The sequence below is a fragment of the Microtus ochrogaster genome, unplaced genomic scaffold (genome assembly GCF_000317375.1).
Source record: "Microtus ochrogaster isolate Prairie Vole_2 unplaced genomic scaffold, MicOch1.0 UNK36, whole genome shotgun sequence".
In the NCBI taxonomy this organism is placed as follows: Eukaryota; Metazoa; Chordata; class Mammalia; order Rodentia; family Cricetidae; genus Microtus; species Microtus ochrogaster.
The window spans coordinates 1,612,362-1,626,927 of NW_004949134.1; the positions used below are offsets into that span (position 1 = coordinate 1,612,362).

At 35.9% G+C, this 14,566-nt stretch overlaps 1 protein-coding gene across 2 annotated transcripts in view; it reads right to left on the minus strand.

Moving 5' to 3' along the window:
* Positions 1-14,566, minus strand: part of Il1rapl1 (interleukin 1 receptor accessory protein like 1) — a 1,234,859-nt gene that overhangs the window by 1,210,040 nt on the left and 10,253 nt on the right. The window contains exon 1 of one of the 2 annotated variants that reach the window (XM_026789983.1): positions 146-195. The exons of the other annotated variant lie outside the window; for it this stretch is intronic. The gene's annotated coding sequence lies outside the window, so the exon portion shown is untranslated. Of the gene's footprint in view, positions 1-145; positions 196-14,566 lie in introns of those variants that run through there. 2 annotated transcript variants of the gene reach the window in all.

Here is a 14,566-nt window from a genome sequence, read left to right on the forward strand (position 1 = left end):
GCCCTATCTTGATTTCTAAGGAAATCTCAGTGCTTATGTGTATGCCTGCACCCTCAAAGGAAGATCATAGTCAAAATGTTTTAGAAAGCAAGAATGTTCAGAAGGTAAGTAGAACACAGATATGGGAAGAATGTGTTTGCATTACCTTGCAACGCAGGCGCAAGTTGGCAAGAGTCAAAATAAAGTAGCTGATGACTGGGAAAGCATCGTTTCGTTTCTTACCCTGAAATATCAGAAACACACTTTGCTAAGGATTCACTAAATATTTTCTCACAGGCACAGATTTTAGACTCTGTAGGCTAACAAGTGTCTGTTGTGGGAGGTCCTTCTGCTCCTCCAGCCAATAGCCGCTGGCAATGGGCTGGTATCTCAGCGGCTATTGGCTGAAGGAGCAGAAGGACCTCCCGCAACAAGTGTCTGTTGCAACTCCTGGACACCACCATCTGAATAAAACCAGCTATGGATAATTCACTGGTGAATAGGCATGGTTGTGCTCTAATTAAATTTTATTTAAAGTAAAAAAATAGCAGGCCATATGCAGAACATTAATAGAACTTTGTCAATAGCTACATTGCATTTGGTTGATTTCCTGACTTTCAGTATATTTCATCTAATACTCCAGATATTTGCTCCTTTTACTCATCTCTCTTGTAAGAAATATACTTGTAACAAGTATAGCTGCAAGCACACTCGGGAGACTACCCATTTACCATACAATCTTATACCTGGCATCATAATAATAACTCTGGTATATTCATTTAAGATTGACAAATAAGACATTAATTATGATAATATATATAGCACTTAGCACAAGACCACATTGTGTATTTAAAGTAAAATTATGAAGCTATAATATACTCTCTGGAGATGGACTGCATGCATCACTTGTAACCCTAGTAACCATCTTAATAATGTAAATCATAAGTTAAATTTAAAATGCAACATGTTTACTGGGTAGGATCAGATATCCCAGCAATTCTAGGATACAGGAGAAAGAAGCAGGAAGACCACCAATTAATTAAGGACATGTTTTGGTTTGGTCATGAGTAAGATCCTCTCTCGAAAACTCAAGAGCTAGGAATATATAGCTCATGAGTAGAGGGCTTGTTTAACATATATAAAGTTCTGAGTTGGATCCCCAGCACTGCAAGAAAAAATACTCTTATACTTATCTTTGAACTTTTTATGGCAGGGATAATGTTTAATGAGCTTATTGTATATATTTTGGAAATTTGGTGAAAAGTAAGAACCATCTCTGCCAAAACAAACACTATTTTTTTGAGGGAATCAACTATATAATACTCCAAAAGGTATCAAATTTAACACATTTTTTTTTACCTCGGGTACCTAACACATGATTAACCACATTCATCATGAATAATACAATTCATAGCACTATTACCACTCTTTTGGAGAATCCAGTGCAAAAAAAAAAAAAAGCCTGATGGAAATCAGCACATGCCTAAGTCCTTGGCAATTGAACCTCACTTCCTTTATAGCTAACGATATCAACCTTATAAGAGTAATTTGCAGTTTTGATGCATGTAATCATTTTCATCAAAAGATTTAGTAAGCAATGCCAACCTCTCCCATATGTGTGCAGGAGGAAAAGTACCAATAACTCAGAGATGTGACTACCATCAGTCATAAACTGCACTAACATAAAGCACAGGATTGTATATACAGTTCATTCACCTTGAGCCAGGGCATCTTCTGTCATTCTGTGACATTGTTGAGGCATGACAGAATATAAGTAAGTAGGTAGATAGACAGACAGACAGATAGAAGGGTGATGGTTGATAGACATATATTATAAATAGGTCGACTGATTAATTAGGTTGAATAAGTTGATCGATGATCAGTGGGTAGATAGAAAATTGTAGATAAATAAATTATAGATACATTGATTAATAAATTGATAAAGGATAGACAGACAGTCAGACAAACAAACAAACAGGAAGATGAAAGAATACCCCATTAGCCATCACTGCTTTTTGAAGAGCTTATTCTGCCCAAAGTGAGGTCCTCTGAGAGCTTGTTACTAATGTAGTCTGTCAGCTTCACCCCATACCTAGTGAATCAAAATTCCCGGGGGATCCATATATAATCCAAGTTTGAGAAACATGAATCTGTAGTAATACATACCATCCAGTTCTTTAGCCTCAGCCAAAATAGGCAAGAAATGCAATGAGTGCATAGTACTTGCCATTAACAGCATCATCTTGCTAAAACAGCAGTTAAAGTGAAAAATATTAGTGTTCTTTCATCTAGAACTACAGATAAAACAATAACACTCACCACTACTAAGGCATTCTACATGTATAATCTCCTCCTTTACTAGAAAGCACCAACTAAGTCAATTCTGTATAGATTTATTTCCGTGCCTTAGTCTTTATTGGCACGGAACTGCATTCACCTTCACTGCTGGTTGTGGCAGCATGCCCAGGTTCACCACTCAAATGCCTAAAGTATTACAGGATCACCAGAAACAAAATGATGGAAACTGGCCAGCTTCCCAGCCTCTCATAACAAAGTTACATGGATGGGTGAGACACAGGAGGGAATGGGTAACAACAGGATGCCCCAGAAACCTGCTGTACGGAAACTGAGAGAATGAAGTGAGGTAAAGACAAGGAAAAAACTCAGATTTTTTTTTTAAGTGAATACTGTAATCAAGCCAAGTACTGTTGGGAAAAATCCTATCAGTGGGGAATGTACAACAACCAAGAATGTGCTGGCAGAACATAAAACTGACTGGCAGAGCTGCAAACAGTTTCCAACTCTGCATATTGAGTTGGCACCCACAATTCTAGGTTGAGCAAAATCCACAAGTGAAGATCTGTTCATTCAGTCAATCAACTATCCCTAGAGACATCTTATGTTAAACCCTGTATGATGGATTGATATTTTTCTAGGATGAATAAATGGCATCTTGGTCCATACTAAGCTCCAACATTCAGGGACAGAAACATCCTAAATACTGATACCAAACAATCATTTTATCAGAAATATGTACTCAGATCATTGGGCTAAGAGAGGGTAAAAATAGTGGTGAGGGACATTCTCTATCAGAAAAGCAAAGAAAACTTATAAAGAGCAGATATCTGAGATGAGTACTGAAGAATAATTATGAGTTTTCTTGGCAAAAATATACTAGGATCACTTATCAGTGATGTTTAAATGTTATGTGTGTCTATGGACATGATTAGGTATAGCAAGAAATTTTTTTTGTGTCAAAGTGAAAAATGAAGCTGAGAAATATTTCTTGTACAGGATGGGGGAAGTATGGAGGGTGTTATTACTAACCTTCTCACAATGAATCCTGTAAGTACCAAAGATTTATGGGACTTATGGGAAGATTTCAAATGATTAGGTGTAAAGCTAGAGATTGCTAAAGATCGCTGTAAATAGACAACAATTGTTTTCAGTGATACGTCCCAAGGGTCAAAAAAAGAAAAAAAAAAGAACAACAAGGACAACAACACTGATCTTGGGGTCTTTTGTGGCACTTGGAGAGTTAGAAAGGAACAAGAGGGTAAATAGAAGATCTATAATCAAATACGCCTCTCAAAGGGATATTGGATATTCCCGTATTCAAGTAGCTACTTTGTGCTACCCACTCAATAGCTTTTCTTGAAGCAATAATAAAGGAAGCCTTGTTCATCATTGCAGCTGGCTAGATCTGTCCAAGTTACATTTTCTCCAAACTCAATCATGACATTTTCCCTTTTTCTACATTAAGGGCTACAGCAATTTGCATTTTATATTAGATTCAAATTTTAAATTAAAATATGTCACTTATTTAAAATGTTCGCATCTTAATGTCAGCCTGAATTTAGTAGTGCCCATTACACGTAACTTTATTTCATTCTTTAAATAACAGGGTGGGGGGCAATCATCATTTATAGAAGTCGTATCACGCTAAGTATCCTTTTTTTCAAAATAATTTCACATTTTCTCTGCTTTCTTCATTAAAATGCACATCTAAATTATGTCCATTTTTGGTCTTTTTAAATTTTGGTCTTAAAACTTGCCAATAAAATGAAAGTAAAATGTGCTTTTAAAATGGGCTCTGTATCTCAAACCATTTAGTCCTTAATTGTCCTAGTATTGAATTTTGGAATGATAATTACAAAACAATATATGTAATTTTACTACAGGGACTCCACTTGCAAAAATTGTAATTGAGTTGTACATTTGTAGCTACCCAAACCTCAAGTTTTGATGGTAGCATTGTTGTAATAAAGTGAGTCGTGAACATCAATGGCTACTCAGTCTCTGCAGATTAAGGTAAAGTATTTTCCCTAGAATAAGAAACAGAAAACGAGAATCAATGATGTCTATTAAGAATCCATAATCATCTAAATATCACATTAAATTAAGTGTTTTGTTGTTGCTTTATTTTGTTTATATAACAACCAGTTGAAACTTCTACATTTTGAAAATTTCATCATTTGCAGTGTCCTGGACACACAGAAATTGTTCTCTAGATTTAGTATAGCTTTCACAATATACAAGGTATCCTGGCATGTATCCTGGCTGCTGCTAGTTCTATATTTAAAATATAAAAGAACTGGACTTCAAATCAAAATAGTGAATGCACTCACTTGGCAGCTAAGTATATCATGTGAGTGCCTTTACCCCAGCTATCCACAATTTAAAGCCAGTGAACCTAAAGGTATTACATCTGTCATCAAAGCAGTGCACACAAGGCCCTAAAGCTGTGTGCTATGATCCGCTGCAGTAGGAAAGCTAGGACTTGACAGATTCATAGCATCTTAGATTTGTACAGATCCATAGGCATCCAGGCTCATGTCATACCCTCAGGAGGAAATCCTTGTCCACCAAGAAACAAATTTAGGGGATAAGAACTGCTCAAAAAATCCTGTACGTGAATGCAAAGTACCCTGGAATTTTCTGTACAGATGGACTCTGCAGTGTGCGTGGTAAACACAGCTATTAAATATTACTCACTCTTGGGATTTTAATAGAAGGATCACTATCTATATAAACATGGCTTTTTTCTCAACCCACTAGAGATTCTTGAACCCACCCACTAGTAACTATTCTGAAATAGTCGAACTCCATCCACCCACAAGCAGCAGAGGAGTAACAAAGTAAAGCAGGCATGAGTGGCAATAAAACTGCTGGGAAAAGTGATTCTTTCTAAAATAGTTAGAAGAAAACTTACAACATCTAGATAAATCTATGATAGCATCCAGAGATTTCGACGAGTTTTTCATTCTATTTTCTCTCCTTTCTTCTATTTCTTATCCTCATTCCGGTTGTAGAAAAACCAATAAACTTTAGCAGAAACAGGTAGTTATCAGAACATTTCACACTTGGAGGACAGAAAATAAGGATATGGTGGACACCCAAGACAATGAAAAAAACAAGAAAAGATGGTGATAGATGTAGTGGTAAATTAACTGTTCAGTAAATTCTATAAGCAATATGGTGATGTTGTATAAATACACAAACATTCACATGCATACACACACAAATGCATATGTGTGTATCAATATGGATTTAATGTAAAGTATTAATATTAATCTCTGTCCCACAATCATGGATCAAAGCTTTTCCCAAAATCCAACCATACTTTAATCAGGCTGGGCTTGGTGAACATTCAAGTGTTTGAAAATTTTGTGGAAAATACAAAAGTGCATGAATGAAATAAAGAATAAATTTTTATTAGTATAGATGACTAATGATTAAGCAGGAAGCAAAAGGACTATTTATTTGATATTTAGAAATAATACTCTTTGTTCTGGTTAACAAAAGGCTCTCATTATAACTATTTTTTATGTTTTTACAAATAATGGTAGAAAAATAAAATGTGTTTTCTATTGAAGCTTACAGATTAAACTTACATTTGCAATGCAAAGGGGAATGTTTTATCATTATTAATATTTTCTCTTTATAAAACATGGGAAAGAAAAAAGAAATGTATGTTATATAATCCAAATTGTCACTAGATAAGAAAGAAAGAAAGAAAGAAAGAAAGAAAGGAAGAAAGAAAGAAAGAGAAAAACTTTGCTATGTAATACACTGCAGAGTGAAACCATCATCTGTTAAATCACAATAGGTGTTAATCCATATTAAAGAATATTTAAGGATCTCATACAAGTTTAAAATATATACTAAGTCTAATTGGTAAAATAAAAAGAAAGGACAGCCTCAATTTATTTAACTGATATGCAAGTTATTACAGCTGATGAGTATTTATATAGCTTTACATTAGGTGAATTTAATTAAATGGAATATGCTTCTTACACGTCAGGTATATATACTCTTCTTATGGTATAAGAAAATGAAAGTTTATTTTAAAAGTGTTCACACTGCAATAACTTTCATTTTTACTTTTTTGCTTATACGTGTGCATTTTTGGATGCGGGAGCATATTCTTATGTGTGTGGATGTATTTATGTGCAGGTGCATATGCACACGTGTGGGTGTCTGTAGAGGTCATATTTTAGCCTTGGGTGTTGGGCACCTATAATCATCCAACTTATATTTTAATACAAGTTCTCTCACTTGGTCTGAGACTTACAGATTCAGCTAGGTGAGCTAGACAGCAAGTCCTAGAGTCAGCCAGATATGACAATAATGAAGGAGTTTGGTAAGTTTCAGATTATGTGGAAATGGTTGTTCCAGACAGTGATAATAGACAATACAAAGATTCTAAGTCAATAAGTTATCTGTCATGTTCAAACAACAGTCAACTGAAGCCAGGAAGAAATGAGAAAGTATGTAAAACATCAATGAGCTAGAAAAATGAAGTCAGGAAATGTAAGCCAATAGCTCTAGACAATTATAGGAATTTTGCTCTCACTTCAAGAAAAATCACAAGCCCAGTGAGCCAAGCTCTGTAGGACTTTGAACAGTAAAATGGCATGATTTGGCTTTCTTTTCAAACGACAACTACAATTGTAGTTAGATTAGACTCTCCAGAGCAATGACAGAGTCATTCAGTCAGATCACATGTTACTATAATTTGTAAAAGATAACAGGGTCCAACAAGCATGATACCAATAGAAGTGGGGAAAAGTGGTTAAATTCGGGAGGGATGAAGGTAGTACCAATAGCACAATTGGTATAATGTGCAAAGAAGGGGCATATTGATGGTTGGTTTCAAGGGATTTTGTCATACAGAATGGAAAACTAAAATTAAAATAGTTTGAAATGGAGAAACTGGATAAAGTTGATTTTTTAAAAGTTCTGATTTGGACAAGTTGCTTTTAACTGAGAAAGGGTATGAAATGGGCAATTGAATACATTTGTTTGAAGATCAGCAGAGAAACCAAAGTGAGGCAAGAGTGCGTGAAGACACAACGGTGAGAACAAATCAAGGCGTGAGCCAAAAGCAACGAAAAAGAGACTGAAAAAGAACCAAAAATGAAGTACAAATAAAGCCATGACATTGCGCTATCATGAAAGTCAGATATCCTACATTAACAGTCAGTTTGACACAGCCTTGAATTACCTAAAAGAAAAGTCTCATTTGAACGATTATCTTTATTAAGTTAATTTGGGCGTGTTTGTCAGTTCTCTAATTGTCGTTGGAGGGCCCACTGTGAGTGACACCATTTCCTAGTCAGGTGGTCCTGTGCTATAATGAAATGTTGCTTACTCCCAGTTTCCTTTCTCGAGTTCCTGCCTTGATTCTCCTCAATGGTGGATGGTGATGTAGAAGTGAAATACAAACAAACCCCTTTCTTCTCAAGTTGTTTGTGGTCACAGGTTTTATGATGGAAAGAAAACGTGAACACCAGGTAAAGTAAATATGCCAAGGAGAAGGCGTTATCCAACGCATAAATGTTAAACAGGTCAAATGAGATGAGGACAGAAAATCCCCTCTGAAGTACAGTAGCAAGGCTAAAGGATGTCTTAGCTGTTATATTCTTGCAGTATAGGGTATCCTCAAACACTGTCGTAGATTCATATCATTACATAGATGTATTTGTCAAGCACTGCCTACTATATGTCTTACAAATGCTGTATTTTCCCCCCAAATTCCAAAAGCATATATTCTTTTCTCTTTGGGTATTGTGAAAACAAAACATCAAATAAGTCACTCATTTAATATTATACAGCTAATAAACAATGAAGTCAAAAGAGAAACTCACACTTGCCTTGATCTGAATGTAAACAAACAGCAAACCGTAATATGTTTTATAACAAGCACAGGATTTATTAATATTACGAAAGTGATAAAATGGAAATCAATGCTATTTTTAAAGTTTCCTCTTAGTGGATATTTACATATAGCAGAAATCATAGGAAGCAAAAGCTAACAAAACCTATTAGGGGCTTTATTATCTTACAGTCTATAAGGAGAGAGTACTACCTAACTGTAGGCTGAAGGCTATTTTTGTTTTCTTCACATGAAATTTTTGTTAGATTAGATTTTGTTAGCCCTCAAACATTCTTTTCTTCACTACTGATGTGCTGCAAATTTCTAGTTGTGGGTTCATACTATGCTCTCAATTTAGCACTGCAAGCTATTTTATCAAATGACCTAGCAATTTAGAGCCTGTGTGTGGCCTTCACTCAGTCTCTTGAATGAAAACAGCTTTTCACTATACAAGTATACTATATCATGGATTAAATCTGTAAAATGCTAATGCCATATGAGGAGCAAAATGGTGTGTGTTTTAATTACACTTCCTCTTCTTTTATTATATTACTGAAAAGAAGACACAGAGAGTGATTTCCCCATACATACCTCCTCTCCTTCCACTAGGCTGTACTGTTAACCAGGACTCTGAGTCAAGAGAGCCATATTCTAAATCAAATTGATTAGGGATATCTTTTCATCCTTACATTCAAGTTGGGATAGACATAAAGAGTCACATTAGCCGGGCAGTGGTGGCACACGCCTTTAATCCCAGCACTTGGGAGGCAGAGGCAGGCAGATTTCTGTGAGTTCAAGGCCAGCCTGGCCTATAAGAGCGGGCTCCAGGACAGGCTCCAAAGCTACAAAGAAACAACAGTCACACTAAGGGCTCATGAGATGGCTCAAATGTGTAAGGTTGCTTGCTGCCAAATCTCTGGATCCAAGTTTGACTATTAGAAACTAATATGATGGAAGGAGAAAAATGACTACAGCAAGTTTTCTTCTGACTTCACATGTTGTGGCACATGGATGTGTATTCAAACACATACACAGAGAATAAATAAAAATATGAGGATATTTTTAAAATAAATACATTTAAAATAGCAGATTTAATAAGAAAAGCATATATCTACTGGTGAATTGGTAGCTCACAATGTTCTTTGGGCGAGGAACTTTTAAACATTCAGACATCAAAGCTATTTATATTAGCTGTTGGATTAACAAAGACCGAAGGCAGAAGTCTATCATGGGCAAAGACTCCCTCCTGTAATTGGCATTACTTTCAAGGGGCATGGAAACTTTGAATCTCATTAAATCTAGGGCCACTGTCCTTATCTGTTCTGTTCATTTTGGTTAGGTACTAGCTGCTGAATTAATATCAGCGCTTGTACAATGATAACAAAATAATTGTGGCGATAGTGAAGATGATACTACTGGTATTGAAATTAGTACTTTTTTATTGCCCTATCTTATTCCACACTATAGTACTCGCAGCATAAGAGTAGATAGGATAGTTTTTCACACAAGTAATTTCAGAGACTATCTTTAAGTATAAAATAATTTCCACTTAAATTCTTATACAATTGAAAAGATATACACTTTGGGTGTTGTGATTCCTTCCTTTTTGAAATGTTGAACATTTGATTGTAATACCTAGGAATAGTAAGCACCTGTGACTTCAGAAATTATTCAGTGAAGTTAAATAATTTAAATTTTCTCAGTATCTTTCAGTTTGTCAAACTCAAACTATGGTGAAGCTTTAATATATGTACTTTTATTCTTTTGAATTTATAATTAATAATAACTTCACATCTAGTGAGACTGGGCAAGCAGAAGTTCCAAAAATCAATAAAGGGTGAACTAAATCTACTAGTATTTGAATTTTTGATTCTAGGAAATTAATATTACAAGGAATATGCTCATAGAAAAACTCACATTTTAATTATTATAATCTTTAGAAATTAAAGACAATTGTAATTTTAGAAACAGGAAATAACAATTCTCCTTTTTATTTCCAAGTATAGATGAGGTTTAAATAGATGAGGTTCTGATGCATATAGCCTGTTCCAGTAGCCGTCACTCATTTCTCATACCACCTACATAACTCTTTTGAGTAAGAAACTTAAAATAACATGACTTACCTACTATAATGGATGCAACACTCTGTGCTAGCACAAATTGTCTATCACAAATTTGTGAAAACACAAAGAAATGAATGCTGTGCACAAACAGCATAATGCAATCTGTAAAAATAGAATAATTCTAATACTGGACCCTCAACATTATATTTAATCAAACATACAGAAAAATAATGATGTCGGGGTCTCTTTTCTAACCATTATAATTTATATTAAAAATAAAAACATATATCCATTATTGCAATGGGAAAAAGAAGTACTACTTTCATTGAACATTTGATCTTTTGAAAATACCACAAACTATATTTTTAATTCCAGTGACAATCCAAGATTAGAAAAGAAAAGATGAAATTATTTAAGCGTATCTGGGGGTGATAGAGAGGACTGAATTTATTTTAGAAAACAAATGTTTAAAAATGCTTAACAGTGCACTTTCTCAATCATCAGTAAGCAAATTGCTATTTCTAGTTTTGTTCTTGCTAATAAGCACGCAGTAGGTAGACACAAAATCTGGGAGTTTTTCTTGAACTAAAATGGGTTAGACATCTAGTCAGATGTCAGATAACTTGAGAAGCAAAATAGTCAAAGGGCTTGTTTATTAAAATGAACATTAGGTCATGGATAATTTGATTTGGTCTTCAAAAGTGTACACTGAGTTCATTTCTATTAAAATTCTCTATGATTTAATGAATGGTTATTAAAAAGCAACTACTTTTTAAAAAAATTACTGAGAAAAATGGTATCAGCATGTTCAACCTGATTGAAAAGCTTCACAGTAAGAAAAAAGGTGTTCCTATCACCTCACTGGAGTTGAAGAAAGCATTTTAAAACTAAAGTAATAGCAGTTCCCTCACACTCAATAATAAAATTAATATATCTGCATAATATAAAATGAATAGTATTATATGAAAATAATATAAAACTTGAACTCTGCAATAACTTATCTCTATGATTTTAAATTCATCAATTCATATTTAGTCCCCCCTCACCTACCTACTAAATATGTCGGCTGAGCAAATATTACTGAAATACAGCTTTCTCTGCTCCTAACCAGCCAGTAAATCTACATTCATTGCCACTCAGTTCAAGTCAATCTTTGAACCATCTATGGACTTTCATTATCCCTTACAAATTAAAGAACCGTTATACTAGCCTTGCAATTCAGAAAACTTGGCCCACATTACTCCATGGCCTCGTTCCTTCGTTGACCTCCAAGAAAATCCTCTCCTAACCTTTAAAATCAAATTGAACTGCTAAAGAAAAAAAAAATGTTTCATGTTAACTCATTAGACATTCTCACTGTGCATGGAAGTTTGAGGGACATATGAGGTGTTCCTTATGTACTTGTGCCCTGGAAATGCATAGCATGACTAATTATGATTTCACTCTATTCCTCAGAAAAATCCTCTGAAACAAGACTGTATACATTAATTCCTTGTAATAAAATATATTTTTTTCCTTACCCCTTTCCTTATACTACTCCAATAGGTTCCTGCTGTATGGGTAAAATGTACATCCAGGACTAAGAGAATCCTACAAGCTTGTCGGAGCTTCCAAAGACCAACCATTTCTCTCTCCATGGTCGATATGCATATCCTACAACTGAGAACATCACTGTGCAAGACAGTGTCTACGCTCTATATAGAAACTGTTGGGTATGGGATTACAAGTTTCAGCTCTTTGACTGTTTTTTAAACAAATTTAAGGACCATCAAGAGTGGAGAACTTACTAAAGAAACTGCTTAGGGCTCATTTGCAACCACATGGCAGTCAGTTTTTCTTTTATGTAAATTTTAGTGATGATGTATATTACATGTAGTTTGTGCCTAAATAAAGCCCACTCTTCTTCATGTTTTCATCAGCAAATATTTAAACATGCAATGATTTACTGACATGCTACTACATAGCCTGCGTGACTCTGGTTACTAGAAATATGGAAGGTACGTAAAAAGGAGCATGCAGGGCAAATGAGACACCAAAGAAAGAACTATGGGACATGGAAGTGGATACTGCTGCTGCACATGAACATGAATTTCAAAAAGGCCATCATTAGGCAAAAGAGCACCACGTCCTCTGAGAGAGCAAAGCCAAGAATCACATAGAAGAGCTACTGGCTCAGCGGCATCTTACTGAGAAAAGAGAAGGCTGAATCTCCAGTCCATATAAAGAAAAGGCCAAATGTTTAAGGTGGACTCAGTGTGAGTCTTTTTTTCTACTTATTAGAAGTAGGGGCAAAGTATCTAATCAAGGAAATACTTTAAATTAAGCTTGAATGAGTCTGTAATTTGTGATCCTAAAGAAGCTAAATAAGAAGGTGAACCCAAAGAGAAACATATAGTTATCCTCCTGGCTATGGGAAGTAGACAAGATTGCCGGGCAAAAAACTGGGATCTTGGGGGTGGGGCGGGATGGGGGTAAGGGGAGAAGGGGAGAGAAAAGTGAGAAGGGGAGGATGGGGGGAACTTGGGGAAACGGGATGATTGGGATATAGGAGGGTTGGATAGGGGAGCAGGGAAGCACATATCTTAGTTAAGGGAGCCACCTTAGTGTTGGCAAGAGTCTGGAACCTAGAGTGGCTCCCAGGTGCCCCGGGTGATGTTCCCAGTTAGTTCCTTGGGCAGCTGGGGAACCTGAAATGACCCTATCCTATAGCCATACTGATGAATATCTTGCATATCACCATAGAACCTTCATCTGGTGATGGATGGAGATAGAGACAGAGACCCACACTGGAGCATTGGACTGAGCTCCCAAGGTCCCAATGAGGAGCGGAACGAGGGAGAAGATGAGCAAGGAAATCAGGACCGCAAGGGGTGCACCCACCAACTGAGACAGAGGGGCTGATCTATTGGGAGCTCACCAAGGCCAGCTGGACTGTGACTGAGAAAGCATGGGATAAAACCGGACTCTCTGAACATGGCGGACAATGAGGACTGATGAGAAGCCAAGGACAATGGCACTGGGTTTTGATCCTACTTCATGTTCTGGCTTTGTGGGAGCCTAGTCTGTTTGGATGCTCACCTTCCTAGACCTGGATGGAGGGGGGAGGACCTTGGATTTTCCACGGGGCAGGGAACCCTGAATGCTCTTTGGACTGGAGAGGGAGGAGGAGAAAAGTGGGGGGAGGGGGAGAGGGGCAGGAGGAGGGGGAGGGAAATGGGAGGCTGGGAAGAGGCGGAATTTTTTTTTTCTTTTTAATAAAAAAATTTAAAAACGAGGCTTACTCTCTTTAACATCTACTATTCAAATTATTATCATTATTACCAGTTAGAAAAGGGTTCACACTGGCTAGTAGTAAAGCCTAATATCTTATTGAAATTGAATGCACACTCGACTCTAAAACAATATTCTTTCCCACATGATTTAGAATGAAACCATTTTGGAAATTATATTTCTATATTATATAAAGTGTTTCCTGTTTCTTTTTTCTTCCCTTGTTTTCTTGAATTTCTCCATTCCTTTTAATTGAATTGACACTTTGCTCTTACCATTACTGTAAATTAATATAGTTTCAATATTCCCATTTATTCATTGAATAATTATACTTGAACTGCAAAGTGTTAATAGTGTGCATGACAAATATCTAACCCCACTATGAAAATATTATTTAAATACATTGGTTTCGTTACATAAGAGCCCATCTACATTTTGTAAAACTATATATATATATTTATTTATTTATTTATATAGTTTTATGTACAGTTTTTATATATAGTGTAACATATTTGTATTATTTTTATCTATATCGTATGTCTCAGCAAGGAGGAACACAAAAAGGAAATGAAGACAGACAATGATGGCAACTGGAGCTTTAGTGTCAATGTAATACAATTGCAGTAAAGATAATACTAAGGAGCTGTTTGGAAGTTAACAAAATGGAAAATTAAAGGTACTTGGGAGATACAGGCTCTCATCTTGTTCCTGATTTTCCAAAGTGTAAATGTGGGTAGGTTGTTCCATGTTCTTTCTTCTTATGTTCACACAAGCTTATTTTACTACCTCCTCACAATCAGAACTGGAGCTCTGGGACTCTAGCCTTATATTCATACATTTCACATCATAAATCTGTGATGCTTTAGGGAAGCTAGGGTATTTTTTGTCTAATCATGTTCTATTTGGTCCTGCTTTCAGTGTGTGTGTGTGTGTGTGTGTGTGTGTGTGTGTGTGTGTGTGTGTGTGTGTGTGTTAAACCTCTCCCATACTTGGAATGTTACATGAACACTGTTACAATCTCACATTTCCTTATATCCTTTCCAACCTCTCCTCCTCCTGTAGTAGCCCCCCTTCCTCTTCATAAAGAGTTGCCTTT